This window comes from Rhodnius prolixus, unplaced genomic scaffold (assembly GCF_049639745.1).
Source record: "Rhodnius prolixus isolate KJV_2025 unplaced genomic scaffold, Rpr scaffold_5, whole genome shotgun sequence".
Taxonomy (NCBI): Eukaryota; Metazoa; Arthropoda; class Insecta; order Hemiptera; family Reduviidae; genus Rhodnius; species Rhodnius prolixus.
Window position 1 is genome coordinate 15,308,272 of NW_027411624.1, and position 23,461 is coordinate 15,331,732.

Genomic DNA, 23,461 nt, shown 5'->3' on the forward strand with positions numbered 1-23,461 from the left:
ATTCGAGATGCCCACAGCACTAGCAATCTCACGCACCTTCACTCTTCTGTCATCCATCACCATATGGATTTTATCAATGATTTCTGGAGTAGTAACCTCAACAGGGCGTCCAGAACGTTCAGCGTCACTTGTGCCAATATGGCCACTCCGAAAATTTTGAAACCACTTATAAACTGTTCTAATCGAAGGTGCAGAGTCACCATAATGTTTATCAAGCTTCTCTTTAGTCTCCTGAGGCGTTTTGCCTTTCATAAAGTAGTATTTAATCAACACACGAAATTCTTTTTCGTCCATTTTTTTGAAAATCACTCGACTTCCTCGATTCAAACGAATGCCAAACACAATGAAATAGACCGATCTGGCTGAAACTTGGTGTGTGTTCTTCCAAGAGATACTACTAACTAAACATAACCTCGATACGCGCCAGTGGTGCTATCTCTCTGACTTTGCACGGACTTTTCAAACGACCCTCGTACAAACCAGATCGTAGAGTTTTGTTCATTGTTTTTGGTGACTAATTCGTTAATCGAGGAGGTAGAAAGAATATTGCTAATTTCTCTCATTAATTTTTTTATTTTTACCAAGCTTTCGACGTAGAAACTGGGTCCATCTTCAGGGCTTAGGCTTATTAACAATTATAATATATATTTTTTTTTTACATTGTTGTACTCGTATGTAAAGTACGCATATGTTTCAAGAAATTGGCAATATTCTTTCTTTCTTCTGGAAAAACAAGATCAGTTTTTCTTTTTCAAGATCGCAGGAGTTTTTCGATAATATAGCAATTTCGAAAATTTGATTTGACCTCAGTACTTACCTTAGCTAGCTGGAAATCGTATTTATTTGTATATTTCTCAATAAATATTCACTTCTTTGTTTTCTCGCTGTCCTCATTTCTCGTTTTTAAATTCAGTTTTCCCTCATTTTCCTAAGTTTTTTTAATTTTTTTTTTGTAGTTCGTAAAAACATGAACTATAATTAGCAAGATAGTCCAGCCAATATTGATTGACCGTGTTTAATTGGACTTTACCTTGAACAAGTTAATGGAAACCATGAATTAGGTCAGTATGTGCGGACGGACAATATGTTGTATGGTTTACAATGTGTTTCTAACAGTGTGAGAACTGATACAAAGATCTTTATTAATGGCGCGAGTACCTACTACATAGTACAATGTAAAGCTGGTAACTGGAACGCTGTGTGACATTCAAGTAGCGTTTTGTAATCAACAGATTCTGAAACGAATTCGCTTATTTTGGAGGATGAATTTCTGTTTGATTTGTCTTCTTTTTTGTTATTTAGCTCCTAAATTATCTTTCTTTTTCTTGAATCTCAAGATTCTTTCTTCATTTCTTGAGGTTTCTGACTTACCAAATTTTTAGCTCCTATTTTGATGCCAATCATCGTTTAATGAAAATTCGAAGATTTAGAAAGAAAGACCTTGAAAATTGTAAGAGTATAGTAAATTAGCTTGCTTGCGTGTTCTTCTCAGATTCTTCTTCAGTAATTAATTATGTAATTCCCTGAATGGTTAGTTATAAGAATAATTTTTAATAAAAATGATAACCTAAAACAGGAAATTGAAGATTAATCTGTCCAAAATGGAAGCAAAAAAAGTCTTAGAAGTGTGATATATTAACTTAATACTTGACTTAAGATTAATCCGAGAGACTTCATATCATCACTGAACTGCAACCAGCACTTGGCGAGAACAGTTATTACCAGAAAAATAACACGTTCAATGAGGCCATTTTCCTAACTTCCGACCACCCAGTTTGGGTAACATTGACAAAACAACTTTTTTAAGACTTTTTCAAAATTAAGTTACTACTACCTATTGCACTAAACGCCTCTTTGTTCACCTGATGAGCACAAAAAATTGTACAGAGAAATCGATATAACTGACAATTCAAGATGTCTTATCTTTTTAACCCTTCTCTCATTACCATCAGCTACACCTTATAAACATAGGCGTTCCACTTCTTCGAGAAGATTAAAACTTAGACCGGAAACCAGGTCAATTAATTATATTTTGCTACTGAATTTATTTTCTAACAGATAAGAAGTAGCTGCATACAGAATTTGAATTAGGGATCTCCCACTCTCAAATGCACGTTCTTGATCACTACACCAAAAATTAATCTCTCCTTATTAATAAGATACCATGAAAATTTTACCTACTCAGTAATTAATTTAATTTTAATCCTCCTTTTGAAGAAAATTATTTTACATATTTGTTTTGAAGAAGCAGCAGAATATCGATGAAAGGGAAAAGAACATTGACGGAAGTACACCTGTTAGACAAAATTATTGCACCTGTTCTGTGCTTCGTTTCACTCGATCTGTCATAAATTGAACCCTTGAAACCATTTTGGTGTTAACCATTGTTTGATAAAAAGAATCTGAATAAATAATTTTTAAAAAAAGATATCTCGTGCGAACGCTCATACCGAATTTTACTGTGTTTGATTAACGTTTATGTACAATTCTTAAAACGCTTTTGTACAATGAAAAAGAACACTAAAAACACAGAATTTATTATCCAATTTCGTATTACAACCGTCCAAACAATTTGGAGTTTTACTTACGTTTTTAACTCTAGATTTTTAAATTTAAAGTTATAGATTTACTTGTAGACAATAATCCTATGTAGTTCTAATACAAAATAGTTTGAGCCGTTTTTGATACAATCTCAAACAACTGGGAAAGAATCGATTCCTTAAAGATAATTCATGATAATTTATTTTGACTATAAATGTACAGATCAATATTTAAATAACAATTTTTACATGGCGCTAATGGCCACAGACGTCGATGCGCAAAAAAAAAAAAAAAAAAAAAAAAAAAAATTTTTACGGACTCATGGTGCTTTAAAACGGAATATTTTCGGGTAAATCACAAAAAATCGATAATCTGTTCGATCGTAGTTTCATTTTTACTATTAGTGTCTGTGAAAAATAATCGATTATGCTAGATAAACTAATAGATATACCAAAATTTCTGCAAAGGGACATTGCTATAGTTAAATGGTGACGGATAGGAATGTAGGCCATTAGCCTAATCAATTCTGCCTTGATTTTAAAACAAATTTTGTGCCTCTCTAAGCATCTACTAATGCCTTAATTTCTTAATTTAACTTGTATAGTTTGGTCTTAAAAATCTTCTAATTTGATCTATGTCCTCAATTCTCTAAAAAAAGTTATTACTTCCCTGTAGATGACGAAGATAAAGATTACAGAAAAGCATTTACAAAGAAGTAAGAGATACAAATGGTATAATTGTTTCTAAACATAAACTATTCGAATGTAAATCTAAGCTTTACATATCTCATATAAGCGGTTAAGCTTCGAAACCTTTGGAAGTTTGAGACCAAAGGAGATAGTAGCGCAAATAGAACTAGTAGGGAAAGTCCTCAACCTTCTTAGCAGGGGAGGTTTCATCTATTAGACTTAAAGGGGAAGGCACAATAAGTCTCTTGTGGATGCGGTGCCGTGGGGCATAGGTCTCGCTCCTTTTCTAATCTATCTAACTACATCATATAACGAAATTAGTAAATCACTATTGGGCACTGATTTCTTTTAGAAAGGAGACAGCTAGTACTACAATAGAAAACTGTGGACAGAGATTATAAGCTAGGTGCTTAAAAGTTTTGGAGGTCAGCGTCGGCTTCAACAATGTGTAGAATTGTCAGGATTGGTATAAGAATTGTGGAACGGGATTAGATCAGGGCTGCCAGATAATTGTGGAAATTCAGGAAGCGATAATGGGTTTATTTGGATAAAGGACGAGAATAATAAGATCTTTAGGCGCCACGATAGCCGAGCGTTTAGTGGCGAGACCTGTAAAGCTAATATGTATTGTGGTACTGGGTTCGATTCCCCCGGTCTTAGGCCTTGGATTTTATTTAATGGTTAATGCAAGAAATTTACAGTAAAGTATGTTTGCTAGTCGCCTCCGGCCACGACACCGAATTGGTAGTTGGACGTTAAGCCCCGCCTGAAGAAAAAAATAGAAATAAGAGATAATAAGCTTTTTAAGAATAAAACTACCTTGTAAATATGGATTATCTACCCACAAGATTTACAACAGGCATTTCAAATAGATTCACCATAAGTTTGAGACACACATTTCAATTTTTGGTCGAACATCACAAACTTTTAGACATTTGAAGCTGCTAAATAATCCAGAAGACTTTCGGAGGCTGTAAGAACTGTTATAAACTTTATATTTATTAAAAATTATTGCATAACATATACATTGGGTCATAAATTATTACAAGGACGTATTTTAAAAGACTCTTTCTTTTTTTCTATACAATAAATCTGATAATAATGTAATGAAAGTTCATTGTAATCTTAAATATTTCTACAACAATTAAAACCTTTCTCTCCATAAGTTAATAATTATTTGAAATGAGTTGAGTGGACAATTAAAATTTAATAAAAAAATTATTTAATGTTAAATGCAATAGAAATCATTAGTTGCTTACAAATTATTTGTACAATTTATGTATCTTTTGTTCAATTTGTATTTTAAATATATTCAAATGAGGCTTTGCTTTATGTCCTGTACTGAATATGGAATTGCGTCATCGTCTTTTTTTGCATTAAATAGTTTTTTTATTATTATTAATAGCTGCGTTTCAGGGTGGGGCTTCAGGTTTGAAGATTTGAAACCTCAACTATTTGTCTTTTATTGCTTCATTTTAGTTCATACGGCTTTTTTTGAATTGTATAAACTAGGATTACAATTAAATAGTAAAATTCCATTCGTTCTGTTAATTTTTATTTATTTTTTTGAAATAAAGTACTTTTGATAAGAAATCGTGTGGCAGAATACAAGTTTTTGTAATCTTTCTGTAATAAATTTTTACAATGGGGAGTGTGATAAGAATATTTTCGATAATAACAGCTTGTCTGTAGAATTCTTTTTATCATTTATATCTACCCTACTTTGTACTTTTTCTGTGGCGTTTTCACTTGTATATAACGCCATCTCTAATCAGCTTTGACTTCCGGAGCGAACCTCCCTCTACAAGTTTTTACATTTCGCTTCCTGCCAGGTTTCCTCTTACACCTGATTGTAGTCTTTTAATAAAAATTTTCATCTCTTAGATGGGCTTCAGGTAACGACTTGATCCAGACTTATAATCCATCTAGAGGAAACAGTTCATTTTAAGTCAAATTCTCCCAAGTTTTGAGTTTTTAATTGCTGTCCGACTACCAGATGGTCGATAAGTTTGTAGGATCGATCAGTGGACATTGAGCTGCTGCAGTGGCTCCTAGAAAGAGAATGTAACCATCGAAGTTGCTCTGAATGCTTGCTTTCATCTATGTCTATTAGGGTGTTTCATTTTGTAGGAGGAAAAAAAATAATATAAAATTTTGGCAGACTTTGCTCGCCTTCCGAGTCTCAGTAATTTAAAAGTTACGCATACCAAATTTCGAGAAGATTTGATCATATTTAGAGGTTGCACACTTTGACCACTTTTATAGATTTAGGAAAAATACGAAATTCTCAATATTTATCACAATTATTGGAAAAACTATAAATCACAAACTTAAAATTATAATAACTCTAAATACAAGATTTAGCAGGCATTATGAATATGTAAGACATTTATATATTAATCAATTTTATATGATGCAATCTCTTCTTTTGTTCGGTTAGTGACGACTTTTCTGTGATACTCGACCATCCTCAACAAGTATTGTTTTTGTTGTTCGTCTCTAACCGATTCGTTAAACTTTTTTATCAGAACTATTCCTCTTTCTACAGCATCATTGACCACTTTAAGAGCATTTACGTGGCTTCTCAGAGAATCGCTGCAGTATTCTGTCACGTCGAAGAACCCAAATAACTCAAAAACGTCTTGGTTTTTTTGGTAACGAAATGGCTCGTCTTTTCCTTCAAAGTCTATATTTTTACCCTCTAATCTTTTTAATTGCTTCTTCTTCGCATGTTTGGTTTCCAAATTTTGAACCATACTTTGTTTAACTTCTTCAGTAATACGTTCATCCAAAAAAGCCAATCACACGTTTGTTTCCGACAGATACCAAAGATTTTTTTGGCAACTGTGACTGCACTGTTTTTGACGTCTGTATCCGGGTAAGAGACCAGAAGCTGTAGCAAATCCAGATCATTCTTTGGAGCCCATCGACTTACAGTTGCCTCGTGCCAAAATCGAACATATGTGAGACTGACAAAATCGGCTAAGCGTTCCATTCCTTTCAATTCTCGTTGAGAGATATTCAGTTGTTTAGCAAAAAGGGCTATTTTGAGTGCATATAATGCCTTTGCCATCCACCTTGCTTGATGCAAAGCTCCTGGGATCCTGAAAGTGAAATTGTTTACATTCCAAACTCCAAAATAAAGGAGTGAGAGTTTTAATAACTCTTAGCAGCTTCTCTTGAATGGGTTCCATCTTTTAGAACATTAAGCCTTGCTCCTAAAAACTCATCACTGGGCACTTTTTCTAACAGCCAAATACCTCATTTAGTTCCAATTTTCAAGTTTAAGTATTAAACTGTAATGAACAAAGAAACATAAATGAAATTATAGAAAGAAAACTTACATTAACACAAAACACTTCAATATTAGAAATATTAGCTAGTTTGAGATAATAGTGGCTAATGTGTGCAACCTCTAATCATTGTCCAATCTTCATGAAATTTGGCATATATATCTTTTGTAATGCTTAGACTCAGGGGTCAAGCAAAGTTGTGTGATACTCACAACTTCGGAAAAATGAAACACCCTAATGTCTATGTCCTACGATCTTAGACGAGTTTGATACTTGTATATTTTCAAAAACTTGCGTTTAGTTTGAATTAAAAGCTCTAAAAGAACATAAGTCTTCCATTAACATATTGATTATTTAAGAAAATATATATTTTTTAGTTATTCTGATGTTGAATTGAAATTTAGTTATACTTTCTTTTCAAAACATGAAATACATATATCTAAGATAACTAAAAGATCCGGAAGATGAAAACATAAATAATAATTGCAAAAATAAAAAAGTAAAGAAAAACATTCCAGCGAAATAATATATTTTCTTTAGACGTGCTCACGATCACTTTGATCGTGATAATTTGTTACCACGACTTCCTTATCGGACACGAAATTTTTTTGTATTGATAATGTTACTGACGCTGTAATGATAAAGTATCCAATATTGTCTTACCAGTCTTTTTAACTGTTGAGAAAAAAACGTTACAAATTACGAGTATATAGAAAGAATGAAAAAACCAAAACTTATAATTGTAGTTTGTTTTTTTGGATATGTTTCAAGACTTGTACCATGTTAATGCCAGATTTTACTGCAGTACAGAGTTAATCGACTTAATTATATTCAGTTTTTTTATTATGCTCATTTTGTCTAGTCAATTCTGACCCAATGAGTAGACTAGACTCTGTTGGATCCCAAGCAATCGTATTCTTCCTTCTTGATTGGAATGCTTTTAGAAAGCCTAGAGCAGGGGTTCCCAAACTTTTTACACAGGGGGCCAGTTCACTGTCCCTCAGACCGTTGGAGGGCCGGACTGAAAAAAAAAAAACTATGAACTAATCTCTATCTATGCACACTGCACATACGAGGGGCGTTTGAAAAGTCCGTGCAAAAATAAAAACTACTTAATTTTTTGGGGTAAACCTTTTTTATTTTTCAACATAGTCTCCTTTTAGGCTTATACACTTCGTCCAACGATGTTCTAGTTTGTTGATCCCTTCCGAATAATAGGATTTGTCCAAGTCTGAAAAATAGCCATTCATTTCTGCAATCACCTCCTCGTTTGAATAAAATCTTTTTCCCGCCAGCCATTTCTTCATATTGGGGAACAAATAGTAGTCCGAGGGAGCCAAGTCTGGTGAATAGGGGGGGATGTGAAACGAGTTGGAACCCTATTTCCATTAATTTTGCGACCACAACTGCTGAGAGTGTGAGCTGGTGCGTTGTCGTGATGGAAAAGGACTTTTTTGTGGGCCAATCGTGGGCGTTTTTCGTGCAGCTCGGTTTTCAAACGGTCCAATAACGATGAATAATATGCACCTGTAATAGTTTTACCCTTTTCCAGATAGTCGATGAGGATTATTCATTGCGAATCCCAAAAGACTGTCGCCATAATCTTTCCGGCCGAAGGAACGGTCTTCGCCTTTTTTGGCGCAGATTCCCCCTTGGTAACCCATTGTTTAGATTGTTCTTTGGTCTTAGGAGTGTAGTGATGTATCCATGTTTCATCCACAGTGACGAAACGACGCTTAAAGTCCTGCGGATTCTTCTGGAACAGCTGCAAACCGTCCTTGCAACACTTCACACGATTTCGTTTTTGGTCAAGCGTGAGCAATCGCGGCACCCATCTTGCGGATAGCTTTGTCATGTCCAAATGTTGATGCAAAATATTATGTACCCGTTCATTCGAGATGCCCACAGCACTAGCAATCTCACGCGCCTTCACTCTTCAGTCATCCATCACCATATCATGGATTTTATCAATGATTTCTGGAGTAGTAACCTCAACAGGGCGTCCAGAACGTTCAGCCTCCCTTGTGCCCATATGGCCACTCCGAAAATTTTGAAACCACTTATAAACTGTTCTAATCGAAGGTGCAGAGTCACCATAATGTTTATCAAGCTTCTCTTTAGTCTCCTGAGGCGTTTTGCCTTTCATAGTGTTTAATCAACACACGAAATTCTTTTTCGTCCATTTTTTGAAAATCACTCGACTTCCTCGATTCAAACGAATGCCAAACACAAAGAAATAGACCGATCTGGCTGAAACTTGGTGGGTGTTCTTTCAAGAGATGCTACTAACTAAACATAACCTCGATACGCGCCAGTGGTGCTATCTCTCTGACTTTGCACGGACTTTGCAAACGACCCTCGTATCTCATTTTTAAAGTAAAATAACAAAACGGGAACAAATAGAATATTTCAAATAAAGAACAAGTAAATTTAAATCACCAAACTGCTCTGTATTTCTGTGGAAACTATGGACCTGCTTTTGGCTAATGAGATGGTCAATGTCAGGTTTAGTTATAGTGCTTTGACTGTCTTCATACTTCTGCTATTATTTCACATTGCTACCGGAGCCGTGACGCGTGCATCCCGCGTCATCGGAAGTAGTACTGTACGTGAGCGATGCCGCCACATACCACTAATGAAAGAGCTACCCTTCCGGAAGTGTGGCGGGAGTCGGATAAGTGGCTTCATGGGGCCGCGGACCGTAGTTTGGGGACCCCTGGGTCTAGAGGATTCGGAATGATCTGTAGCTGCTGCAAAGAAAACCTTACGAAATTCTTTTTTGTTTTTTTACCGTTCAAAAAAGTTCCTGACGATCCTTCGTCGAAACCCACAAATACAGGAAAGTATTCTTTACCAAGATACGTTTTTTTCTTTTGCATCATTTTCGATAAAAATATGTGGAAAACTAGACGGTCATATAGTTTGATATTTAGTGTTTCTTCTTTGTGATCGATAAATTGTGTGTATTGTGGAATTAATAATGCATCGCTAAATAACATTAATTTTTATACACCAACGTTTCGACAAATGTTTGTCTCATTTTCTGGGCGTTTTTATGTGAGTTACAGTAATAATTATCATTAATAGTTGTGTAACTAAAAAGTAGTTGAATTTTTAACTCCTTAGCTTAAAAAAGACTTATTTTATCTTGTGTTCGTTTACTTAAAGTCTGCTCGTAAATACAAAATTACATTAAGATGTAAACGGAGTTCTAAAACTCCTATAGAATTGTTTTTTCAGCTATTGCAGTACAGACTGCATTCACAATCAATCAGTCTAAACCAAATCGTACGCAAGTTAGTTTGAGATGAAAAACTAACGGAATGTCTATTTCAAAATGTAGAAACAATCAGTATAATCAACTATCTGTGACACACAAAATGTCGTCACTATTTTCTTTTAAATGATTCCCTCTAAAAGCTTGATAAAACCGTAATTAGTGCAGAAACTTGTTTTTTAAATCCACTTCTAATTTGTTGTAACATTAAACTTTGACTCGTTGTAGTTAAATAAAAAGAGCCAATTAAACCTAAGTTTGTGACATGCATTCTTTTCTTTTTAACTGAATACTTGGGTTGCATATATATTGATGAGGGTCCCCACAGTGTGTAAGCAACTGGTGCGTGTCATGATAGGGTCATTTAAAAAGGGGAATAAGCAAGCAATCGTTCATGCTGAGCTTCTTATACTCTAGCGTTGGACTTATCATCTTGAATCGAAAAACAAATTACATAATCGATTAAGTTATGTTTAACATATTGTTTAAACTGCTGAAATAATAAATCATATTTAGAGTTTAGAATTATGCAACTTTTGACTTTTAAGTGCTGAAAACCGGTTTGAAAAAGTAGTAAAACCATAACTTTAAAGAAGAAGCGTCTTTATTACTTCAATGTATTCTAAGAAAAGTGAGGAGATGCTTTTGATCTCTTTGGAGATAGTAGCTCGTCCAGTCTGATTGAGATAATTCTAAAAACCATTGCATACCTACTTATATCGTTGGAGATTATTTATTCAAGTAGAGTTTGTCCTAAAATTTACCAATCTTAATTGAGTAGCTATAAAGAAAAAGTTGTCTGCCATGTATGCACTTACGAGGGTCGTTTGAAAAGTCCGTGCAAAGTCAGAGAGATAGCACCACTGGCGCGTATCGAGGTTATGTTTAGTTAGTAGCATCTCTTGGAAGAACACACACCAAGTTTCAGCCAGATCGGTCTATTTCTTTGTGTTTGGCATTCGTTTGAATCGAGGAAGTCGAGTGATTTTCAAAAAATGGACGAAAAAGAATTTCGTGTGTTGATTAAACACTACTTTATGAAAGGCAAAACGCCTCAGGAGACTAAAGAGAAGCTTGATAAACATTATGGTGACTCTGCACCTTCGATTAGAACAGTTTATAAGTGGTTTCAAAATTCTCGGAGTGGCCATATGGGCACAAGTGACGCTGAACGAGGAGGTGATTGCAGAAACGAATGGCTATTTTTCAGACTTGGACAAATCCTATTATTCGGAAGGGATCAACAAACTAGAGCAGCGTTGGACGAAGTGTATAAGCCTAAAAGGAGACTATGTTGAAAAATAAAAAAGGTTTACCCCCAAAAATTAAGTAGTTTTTATTTTTGCACGCACTTTTCAAACGACCCTCGTATAGTTTTAGCAAATGGTAGTATTTTATTGGTCACCTTATCGCATCTTTCCATGATACAAAGTATGCACAGCTTGTTGCATTTGTCTTATATCATATGAAGGTGATACAGGTGTGCAACATCCTGTCTTACCACCGGTATTATTTTAACGCGCAATTTTTATTGAAAACAAAAAGACATCAACCTTAATAATTATCTGCAGCTGTCTTTATGTTTATACACTTAAACCTTACAAAGAGATAACCTCATTGGTGTACTTCAATATTTATATTTGAAAAGAAAAGGATAAAATTTTACAAGCTTTTTTAACAGATTTCAATCAGTTTCAATCTGTCTGTGGACCAGATACAAAACATTACACACGTTTTTCAAATTTTACTGAGTATATCTGGACGCCCTGTTGAGGTTACTACTCCAGAAATCATTGATAAAATCCATGATATGGTGATGGATGACAGAAGAGTGAAGGTGCGTGAGATTGCTAGTGCTGTGGGCATCTCGAATGTACGGGTACATAATATTTTGCATGAACATTTGGACATGACAAAGCTATCCGCAAGATTGGTGCCGCGATTGCTCACGCTTGACCAAAAACGAAATCGTGTGAAGTGTTGCAAGGACGGTTTGCAGCTATTCCTGAAGAATCCGCAGGACTTTAAGCGTCGTTTCGTCACTGTGGATGAAACATGGATACATCACTACACTCCTGAGACTAAAGAACAATCTAAACAATGGGTTACCAAGGGGGAATCTGCGCCAAAAAAGGCGAAGACCGTTCCTTCGGCCGGAAAGATTATGGCGACTGTCTTTTGGGATTCGCAAGGAATAATCCTCATCGACTATCTGGAAAAGGGTAAAACCATTACAGGTGCATATTATTCATCGTTATTGGACCGTTTGAAAACTGAGCTGCAAGAAAAACGCCCACGATTGGCCCACAAAAAAGTCCTTTTCCATCACGACAACGCACCAGCTCACACCTCAGCAGTTGTGGTCGCAAAATTAATGGAAATAGGGTTCCAACTCGTTTCACATCCCCCCTATTCTCCAGACTTGGCTCCCTCGGACTACTATTTGTTCCCCAATATGAAGAAATAGCTGGCGGGAAAAAGATTTTATTCAAACGAGGAGGTGATTGCAGAAACGAATGGCTATTTTTCAGACTTGGACAAATCCTATTATTCGGAAGGGATCAACAAACTAGAGCAGCGTTGGACGAAGTGTATAAGCCTAAAAGGAGACTATGTTGAAAAATAAAAAAGGTTTACCCCCAAAAATTAAGTAGTTTTTATTTTTGCACGCACTTTTCAAACGACCCTCGTATAGTTTTAGCAAATGGTAGTATTTTATTGGTCACCTTATCGCATCTTTCCATGATACAAAGTATGCACAGCTTGTTGCATTTGTCTTATATCATATGAAGGTGATACAGGTATGCAACATCCTGTCTTACCACCGGTATTATTTTAACGCGCAATTTTTATTGAAAACAAAAAGACATCAACCTTAATAATTATCTGCAGCTGTCTTTATGTTTATACACTTAAACCTTACAAAGAGATAACCTCATTTGTGTACTTCAATATTTATATTTGAAAAGAAAAGGATAAAATTTTACAAGCTTTTTTTAACAGATTTCAATCAGTTTCAATCTGTCTGTGGACCAGATACAAAACATTAGACACGTTTCTCAAATTTTACTGAGTATACCTATTTATTTTTTGGTTTTGATTGATTTATTACTATTATAAATGGTTCTTTTAAAATTATTGAAGTCAACTAATATTTTTGGTAGAAATAGTAAGTCTCGAGAAATAATTCAATTACATAACCTGCAGAAAGGAAAACTTTTTGTTCATATTTACATCAGATATTTTGGGAGTAAGAAGCTGGCGATTTGGTCACATCTTGCTTGGTTATAAAGTTTTCTGTTTTCAATATCTATCTAGTTTTCGGGAATGTAACATACTTACAAAATAGTTGATAAATAGTTGTGCATTTAAAGCTTAATACAGGTAGTCCTCGGGCTTCGACGGTCTCGAGTTACGACGTTTCATGGTTACGACTCCCATTTACAGTACAGTATGTACTATGAAAAGCCCGCAAACTACTGTACGTGTTTTGGTGTGCAGTACTGTACAGTCGTATGAAAAGCCCCGCGAACTACTGTACGTGATTTGGTGTGCAGCGGCCACGGGACCGAGGAAGACGGCGTCACCAGCATCCCCAGTTCGCCATTAAAATCGTTGTCACGATCACTTTTTGCCCTTCATTATGGCTCCCAGACTCTTCTGATGGCAGTGCATCGAAGAAAAGGAAGGCCATGACCATGGAAGTGAAATTAGATATTCGTAAAGTACACTACTGTTTTTCATTACTGTTTCATTTCATTATTTAACGTACTGTACAGTATTTAGTTTTATGATAATTATGTAGGGTACTGTGTTAAGATAGGCTAAGTGCTTACAGTACTGCATTGTTATTATGGTAATACAGTACTGTACTGTATATGGTTCAGTTTACGTATGTTCCGACTTACGTGGAAAAGACGGTTTACGACGCTGCGTAAGTCTTTGGACTACCTCTATATATTTAAAAATGGAGCAAAACAGTGTAGTAATTGGATGGAAGCAATTCCTGAAATCTTCTACATTCCAGTAGGATTCTGTATAAAAAAAAAATAAAAGAATCTAATCCCAAAATGGCACCCGGAACTTTTTTAATTGCACTACTGGCCTCTCGATATTGTTCTCTCGTTACACTTCTACGAGGGTCGTTTGAAAAGTGCGTGCAAAGTCAGAGAGATAGCACCACTGGCGCGTATCGAGGTTATGTTTAGTTAGTAGCATCTCTTGGAAGAACACACACCAAGTTTCAGCCAGATCGGCTATTTCTTTGTGTTTGGCATTCGTTTGAATCGAGAAAGTAAAGTGATTTTCAAAAAATGGACGAAAAAGAATTTCGTGTGTTGATTAAACACTACTTTATGAAAGGCAAAACGCCTCAGGAGACTAAAGAGAAGCTTGATAAACATTATGGTGACTCTGCACCTTCGATTAGAACAGTTTATATGTGGTTTCAAAATTTTCGGAGTGGCCATATGGGCACAAGTGACGCTGAACGTTCTGGACGCCCTGTTGAGGTTACTACTCCAGAAATCATTGATAAAATCCATGATATGGTGATGGATGACAGAAGAGTGAAGGTGCGTGAGATTGCTAGTGCTGTGGGCATCTCGAATGAACGGGTACATAAAATTTTGCATCAACATTTGGACATGACAAAGCTATCCGCAAGTTGGGTGCCGCTATTGCTCACGCTTGACCAAAAACGAAATCGTGTGAAGTGTTGCAAGGACGGTTTGCAGCTGTTCCAGAAGAATCCGCAGGACTTTAAGCGTCGTTTCGTCACTGTGGATGAAACATGGATACATCACTACACTCCTGAGACCAAAGAACAATCTAAACAATGGGTTACCAAGGGGTAAACTGCTCCAAAAAAGGCGAAGACCGTTCCTTCGGCCGGAAAGATTATGGCGACTGTCTTTTGGGATTCGCAAGGAATAATCCTCATCAACTATCTGGAAAAGGGTAAAACAATTATTCATCGTTATTGGACCCTTTTGAAAACCGAGCTGCAAGAAAAACGCCCACGATTGGCCCACAAAAAAAGTCCTTTTCCATCACGACAACGCAGCAGCTCACACCTCAGCAGTTGTGGTCGCAAAATTAATGGAAATAGGGTTCCAACTCGTTTCACATCCCCCCCTATTCTCCAGACTTGGCTCCCTCGGACTACTATTTGTTCCCCAATATGAAGAAATGGTTGGCGGGAAAAAGATATTATTCAAACGAGGAGGTGATTGCAGAAACGAATGGCTATTTTTCAGACTTGGACAAATCCTATTATTCGGAAGGGATCAACAAACTAGAGCAGCGTTGGACGAAGTGTATAAGCCTAAAAGGAGACTATGTTGAAAAATAAAAAAGGTTTACCCCAAAAAATTAAGTAGTTTTTATTTTTGCACGCACTTTTCAAACGACCCTCGTAGTTCAAGAAATTCTTTTATTCTTTCTTATAAATAAGTAACATCATGTTCACTCAGTTCTGTTAAACATTTGTATAAATTCTATTTTAATAATAACACAATTACTGAAAAATTTGAGTGAATTTCAAAATAGAACTCGCGTTAGTTTATTTAAATGTGTCTTTTACTTTTATTTCTCAATAGTTTACAGTAAATAATAAAAAAAAGATAATGCCCTGAATGTTGCACTTCTTAAAATATGTAAAAGATACTGGGTGTTTTCTTTTTAGTTTTTATTGATGCAAAAAATAAATAACAAAGCACTCTTTACCTTTTTCGGTTTAACTTTATCTAATATTATTCTTAACAAAATATGTCTGTCGTCTTTGCAACAACAAGAGGTTAGTTGAAACTGAGAGGTTTATTGCATTTCTACATACGTATGTGCATGAAGCTTTCAAGGCTTATGTTCCCTAAATTATGCGTACGTATGCAATATTATTTAATTTTTATTTTATCAGATGTTTTCTTATTGCTTTTAAAAAAGGTAATGTTTCATTATTTTGAAAGGGACTTATTACAAAATTCTTTTATTCTACTTATGCCGAAAACTTTGTGTAAAGCTTTTTTTCTTTTTCTTCTTTAAAGTATGCTTTTGCAATATTAGAAGATTTAAAAGATGTAATATTTTACTTTCTTTAAAATAAATAAATAAAAATGTATTCGAGAAAATATTTATTACATAATGAATTATTCAAACCTTTTATTTTTATTATGTATGTGAACTTTATTATTACATTTGTTTGAACAACAAATACATTTTTATATATACATTTGTATATTTCCCTTTCATTTTTTGTGGTGAACATTTATTACAACTGTTTTATTTATCATTTATTTCAAAATAGTTATTTCATTTATTCTCACGAATGCAATCTGCTGGCTTTTTTGAGAGATTTTCGAGACAAAATTGTTTTTATTTTCGTCATTGCACAAAATGTGCAGTAATGTGCAATCGCTGATAAAATATTAATTCATATCTATTGTATAATTAACATTTATTTATTACTTTTTTTGGTACTTTTCCGTTAGCCGGGCGCAAATGTCGCCAATTGTGAACCAAACGCGAGCCAAGTCAACGAAAAAAAGTCGAAAACGTTCAACTATAAACAAATATTAATGAATTTTAAAGAAAACAGTTTTACCCAATACTGTTTTTCGCTTGCGCCCGGCTAACGGAAAAGTACCCTTTTTTTATCAGTTTAGGCAACTAAATTTCTGTAAATATAGAGTTAGTACCAACAAAGAAAAGTTGACTTTAATGTTAAGGATATTAATTTAAGGGACACATCGAAGGAACTGTATCATTTTAGTTTTTCCTAAATTCAATTGAAATCAATGTTCCCTAAATTTTGTTCCTTTTAATTAGTTACAATTTGATTTGGGTAAGGGATGGTAATATTTAATAAAAAGTAAAGTAAAGTAATCGCCTATTTTTTCAGGCGGGGCTTAACGTCCAACTACCAATTAGGTGTCGTGGACGGAGGCGACTAGCAAACATACTTTACTGTAAATTTCTTTTATTAACCATTAAATAAAATCCAAGGCCTAAGACCGGGAATCGAACCCAGTACCACAATGCAGCTTTGCAGGTCTCGCCTCTAACCGCTCGGCTACCGTGGCGCCTTGGTAATATTTAATATCTATAACACATTCAGAGTGGAGATGTTACCTAGTAGCAGAAGACTTTAACAACAATTCACTGTCTACTCGTTTCTCTTCATCTGATAGGAGATCACGATGCTACTATCTTTAAAAATCTTCTAGGAGTGTTATTTAGAAGTGCCCAGAAAGAAGGTTGTTGTATCAGTGGATTTTGATGAGGTTTTGAGTTAAAATGGAATATCTTTTTAACGATTCTGAGCAACTTGGGCGAGGAAAGGAATGTTTAGATCTGTTTGAATGATGTCATATAGGAAGGAACGTTAACAGGGGGGCAAATAATGCTAGACCATAAGGTTAAAAGTTAAAACTTTAAAGCAAAAGGTTACGTACAACATATATTACTTATCATTTCGAAATAAGAGCTGTACATCCGCACTTCCGATAAGGTATCTTTCTATTCCGGATTCATAGCAAAACAAGCGTTATAACCGTTTGAAGTTTTTGAATCGTCACATTAGAACAGTGCTTAACTTTTTTAAAAAAATTTCTTAAATGAAGTTATTTTTGGGCGGGGATTTATTAAAATATCAGTGGGCAGATCTGTATCTTTAATTAGAGTATTAACAGTGTTCAATCGTTGGAACTATTTCCCGTAATAATTGAATAAGTCTTTTCGAAATTAGATTTTAGTGCTTAAATGATTCCCTTTTCCGTTTTATTGCTATCACTATTTCTATTTTTAAAGGACCGAATGTAGGGCATGATTTCTATTTTTTTTGTACAACTAGAAATATCAAATTTTATGATCATAGTTCATGCCAAATAGTTTAATGTCTGGTGAACTGTTCAAACAAAAACAAGAAATAGTTTTTGGATCATCAACTCACAATTACTAAAATTCCTTCTAAATATTCTAATACTTTTTAAAATAAAATACGTATTTTTTTAAAAATAAGTATTCTTTAAAAGTTCTATTTTATTACACTGCTTCTAAATTAGTTTTAGTAATTTCTCAATACTCTGTACATAAATCAAATATTACATTTCTAGTCTCCAAGTAATGATAGAAAAGTTGTAGCATGCATTATTGCTTTAAATTTTTATTGCATATTTTAAACGATATTCCTTTATTAGCTAACTTCAAGACAAAATAAAAATTAAAATGTTTAAACATGAATTATAAAACGCCAGTAAAAGATGGTTTCGCCTTGATAAAGAGGAATGTATTCAAAGGAGGGTACTGTACTTGAGCCGACTGTAAGATAGAACTGCGAACAGTGTATTTAGTTGTTTAAATCAGCGTTTCCCAAACTGTGGTATGCGAGTTGCTGGTTGGTTGGTACGCGAAAAATACTCAATAATGGCGGACATAAAAATTATTTTAATTACTAAATGAATTTACAGTAAAGTTGTTATTATGTACAACAATAAGGTTAGCCTGCCTCAAGATATACGAGAAAATCGAAAAAATATAAAGCACATTTAACAGGATTAAAATTGTCTTTTATGGAGTATTTTCCAAAACCCGAGAATATAAATGATAATTGGATTTCAAACCCTTTCTATACAGAAAATTTAAGAAAAGCTACATCATTATCGATAAAAGAAAATTTAATAGAATTATCATGAGACAGAACTTAAATAGTAACTATGTAAAAATCTGCTTAAAGAGAGACTGATTGTAATGAGTAAGCTCTATCCAAGCAACATTAAATTTAATTGGTACTTAGTGGTAGTTGAATGCTTCAAAGAAATTAATTTAGAAGATTTGGGCACAAATATAATAATCCTAAAGAAGAACTTTGTAAATTAATTAATAATTTTGAAGAGAGAAATATGTACGCAATTTTTAATTATCTAAAAAAAGTTTTAAAACTAAGATCTTACACTTTACAAAGGTTATTGTATCTCTATGCAAATAAAGATAATAATAATAAAATAACTCACTCCGAATAACAAATGTCACGAAATACAATCATTTTTACGAAGTGGTACAATTTAGAGCATGATGTACTACCAAGTGGTACGCGAGCCAAAAAAGGTTGGGAAACGCTGGGGTTTAAATAAACAAAAAAATTAAAATCACAACACTGCAAGGATAATAAGCAAAAACCTGATGGATTTCGGTCAGGATTCCAGATGCTGGTGCAATTTTATTAAACCAAGATCTTGGATGTTTATTTGGTAGAGAGGTATTTCTTGTATACTGATGAACTTTTTCCTTACAAAATTAATTCAACTTACAGCTGCCGTACTTGATAGCATTTGAGACGCTACCTCTTTCATTGTCTTTGTCATTTTTCTTTCTTCTACCAACAGGAAGATGCACGTTTTGCAGTTTTTTTCATTTAATGAGAAAAAATCAAAGGAGAAATTGCAACATGCTATCCAGAATATGACCTACCATCAAAAGTCAGCTGTTTCCATCTTTAATTGCTGCTAGCTAGCACAATGTTTTTGGAACTTGGCTTCTAGCTTCTTTGTCGCTGATCCTAATCTTAAAACTTTTTTGTTAACTTTCTCACTGGTGAGACTAAATCAGGGATCACGAATTCTTTTTTATTGCCATTTTTTTTTGTATTAGCGGTCCATGTTTCTACTTCTTTGAATATGATTCTGTAAAGATTTGACTTAATGATTAGAGAGCTTGGAGTTGCTAACAAGCATGCTATTATTGCCGAGCGCAAATTTTTAGCATCCTCTCCCTCATAGCTTTCTTGGAGTTCATAATTCTTCTCTCTGTTTTTGGGGAAATATTTAATTATATAATTTTTTATATTTATTTCCCTTACTACTTAAGGAAAGTATTGCGTTTTTGTCAGACAAAATTTGGGTATTCTTCTGTACAATTATTTGTTTTTAATTTTGTTGGTTTATTTTAAAAATGCTATGGGATTTATGGGGATTAACTGCACTTTAATTGTCAATAAAATGTACCCTGTTAACACTGCTCCTAAGGCATTAAGATGATTTCTCTTATTGTGCAATCAATAAATACAGTCGAACCTCTCAATAACGGGCACTGGCAGGGGAAAAGCAAAGTGCCCGCTATTTGGTGGTGGTCGTTAGAAGGAGGTTGGCAAGTTTCATAATGAAAAAATATGTTTTTTTTTTTCCAAACATCTATTTAAAAATTGTTTATTATTAATAGATTTAAAAACGTACATAATTGCATAATTATTGCAGCTATATGATATGCATCAAATTTTTCTTAATTATCAAAAAAATTTATCAAAAAACTACATATTATTGACTTAATTAATAATCTTTACCTTAACAAAAACTTACAGTTTATAATGTTAAGTATAAGGGTTGATTAAACGCCAAAAGGTACACAAATCAGCAGTACCCAACATTTCATTAATACTTCATTAATATTTAAGTAATTTTACTGCATTAAATTTCATTAATATTTTTTTGAATTTATTAGAGGTCACAGACCCTTATGCTGGCCATTTTAATCTACAAGATATTTGTTCAAATAGAACACTATTTCTTAGATTGACTGTAATATCTAATCAACAAACTATTAATCACAGGTTAAAAAAAAAAACTTTATAAAAAAAAATATGAGGCTAAAAAATTCAAAAACTTTTTTCAAAAATGCTTGCACCAACATTTAACAATGATTTTGTTTATTTTATTTATTTATTTTTATTTTTAAATAAAAATCTTCGGTTTAAGTTCGTAATTCGATTAAAGCAATTGTTACTTTATTTAGTAGTCAAGCTTTTTTAATAATAGGTAATAATTAATCTGGCTTTATAGTAAATAATAGTTTTCTTCAATTCTCAATCTAGGTATTCTTACCACAGTGTTATATATTTGGAATATAAGATATGCATATTTTTATGACAGCTAATTATACCAGTATTTTACCTACTATAAGTAAAATTAGAGGGACTACATTAAATTACAATTGAGAAATGAATAATTATTGTTGAATAATTTACTGGATATTACCTATGCGTTATTTGTACTCACAAATACTTCGGTAAGAAGAATTCTAGACTGAAATATTGTTTTAAATCCGTGATTCAAATTTAAACAGTAGCCGACTCTAACTTTGTCTTTTTCTATTTTAACATGCATGTATAGGTGACTACTTAGAATAAAGGGCCTAATAAAGATAAATCAGAAGAATAATTTGGAATAAAGCTATAATAAAGTACCTATTTAATTACGAAGATATAATATACATTTTATCATAATTATAACAAAAAATAAAATATTATGAATGTACTAAGGGAAGGGATTAGCTATGCGGTTAGCGTATCGGATTCCCACGTGGAGGTTCCGGGTTCGAATCCAGCTGCTGACCCTTAGATTTTCTCTTCCTAAGAGCTTCTTACAGCTCACTGGCCGGTGATGGACAGTGTTGTCTGTAACGAGAGAACACTGTCCGGAGGCCGGCAGTGCACTGAAAAAAACTCCGGGCGTCAGATGTTGACGCGATTTAAATCAATAAAAAAAAAAATTATGAATGAACTGGCCAGCATAAAAAATTATGAATGAACTGTGACCTCTAATAAATTCAAAAAAATATTAATGAAATTTAATGCAGTAAAATTACTTAAATATTAATGAAGTATTAATGAAATGTTGGGTACTGCTGATTTGTGTACCTTTTGGCGTTTAATCAACCCTTATACTTAACATTATAAACTGTAAGTTTTTGTTAAGGAGATTTTTGTACTTTTTGGATAGATTTTCCTTTTTATCTGTTTTGCAAAGTTACATATCTGCTTTACAGATTTTATTAAAATTTGGAATAATAAATTCTACCATTATAACCTAAAAAGGTGTTAAGTCCGAACCGTAACTACCAGTGGAGCGATCTTTTTAAAGAATGATTATAGTTGCGGTGCCCAAACCATCCTCAATAACAACTTTTTAGAGAAAGCGTTTTGAATAAAATAGGAAGGTATTTGTACGTAAATAGCAAAATTAAAAAGCGATTCCAGTACTTCCTTTTAAGAGGAGTAAGAAAAATAAACTGCGATTACAGTACTTCTCCCTAAAAGGCAAATATTTTGAATCGAATTCATTGATGTAAATAGGTTCACTCATTGATAATTTTAACGATTGCAGTACTTCCTCTTAGTAGGTGTAAGAGCATGGTGGCACTTCACAGCCAGGTAGAGGAGCTTTAACCACTTTTTCGTGGTAAATTTTATCCAAATCGAACTAAGCGTAATAGAAATATTGGTAATAATAGTATTAGAAAAGGCCTTATTTGGGTGGGGCAAACTCCCCTCCTTATGAGTCATAGCGACGAGACTTTTAAAGTGCAAATCTGTACAAAATTTCGATTCGAATGACACTTCATTCATGAAAATCGGTTCACGTTTCGATAATTTGAAACGATTACCATACTTCCCCCTAATAAGGGTAAGAGCAGAACGTCGTTTAAATGTTACGTAGGAGTGCCCTAAACCTTTCATCCTGCCAAATTTTATTAAAATCGGGTCAACATTTTCAGAGTTATTAGTAATAATAATTTTGAGAAGGGGCCTCACATATATGGGGCTAACTCCTCCCCCATTTGATGTACAGCGTCGAGACCCCCAAAAGGCACATCTACATAAAATTCCGAAACGAATGACACCTCATTCATGAAAATCGGTTCACGCGTTTAGGCGCTACGTTGTTTACAAAAAAGGTAACAACAACAACAACAACAACAAGAAGAAGAAGAACAAGAACAAGAACATTTTCTGAAAAAGCTGTTTTTGCTCATTTTCGGCAACATTTTTCTCAAAATCTACTAAATCTGGGTTGTTGCAAAAAATTACAGTCATAAAGGAGGGTTTGCCCTACATTTTAAAGAAAATTTGGGAATTTTATCTTTTATAGAAAAAGAGAAAAAAATTGTCAAAGTTGGGTGTTTTTTAACGTTACGCTATTTCGTGCAGTTTTTGACGATCAACCCTTATACAACTGTCCTACCGGCAGTTTTAATAATAATCATCACATTTATTCATAACAATAATAATTTATGGTAAAATTATCATCATACTATCATCTATTATTAGAAAAATAGAACAAACCTTTTGGCAAGTTGACGATGGCTCGATTTGGTTTTTGCAAAATCTTCCAACACATTTATTTCCTCTTCTAGAGTTAACCACTTTCGTTTGAGAGACATATCCGAAAAAATAATATTGTTCGTCCAAAGTAATATTGAAAAATGATTAAAATGGTAAAAGATGTATGGAGCTTATATAGGAAACTTTAGGAAAAAAGAAAAACTTGAGAGGGGATAATTATTTTTATCACCGCGTCAAACGAACTTTTAATAATAAGGTGGTCGTTGGTGGGAGGTGAAACATATAATCCGTTCCCCTAAAATCAATGTCCGCGGTCGCTATGTAGAGTGTCCCGTTAGACGGAGGTTCTTTTATATAGAAAGTTTATAGTGGTCAAACGGGGAAATCCAAAAACTGTCCGTAAATGGAGGAGGTCGCTGGTGAGGGGGTCCTTTATGGGAGGCTCCACTGTGATAGATTATGGACATCTCACTTTTATTTCCAAACTGTTTTACCTTCTTTTTTGGCCACAAAAATGAAAAAAATCTAAAAAAGTTATATTCCAGTTTTG

The 23,461-nt window shown here is 34.0% G+C and overlaps 1 protein-coding gene and 1 long non-coding RNA gene across 14 annotated transcripts in view; one reads left to right on the forward strand and one right to left on the reverse strand.

The window, feature by feature from the left end:
- how (protein held out wings) overlaps positions 1-23,461 on the forward strand; it is a 301,990-nt gene that overhangs the window by 37,730 nt on the left and 240,799 nt on the right. The gene's annotated exons all lie outside the window — the stretch shown is intronic.
- Positions 4,778-15,699, reverse strand: LOC141458250 (uncharacterized). The gene is made up of 3 exons (XR_012460842.1): positions 15,528-15,699; positions 7,303-7,544; positions 4,778-5,281 (listed from the first exon to the last, which is right to left on the reverse strand). It is a non-coding gene; the product is annotated as an uncharacterized lncRNA (long non-coding RNA).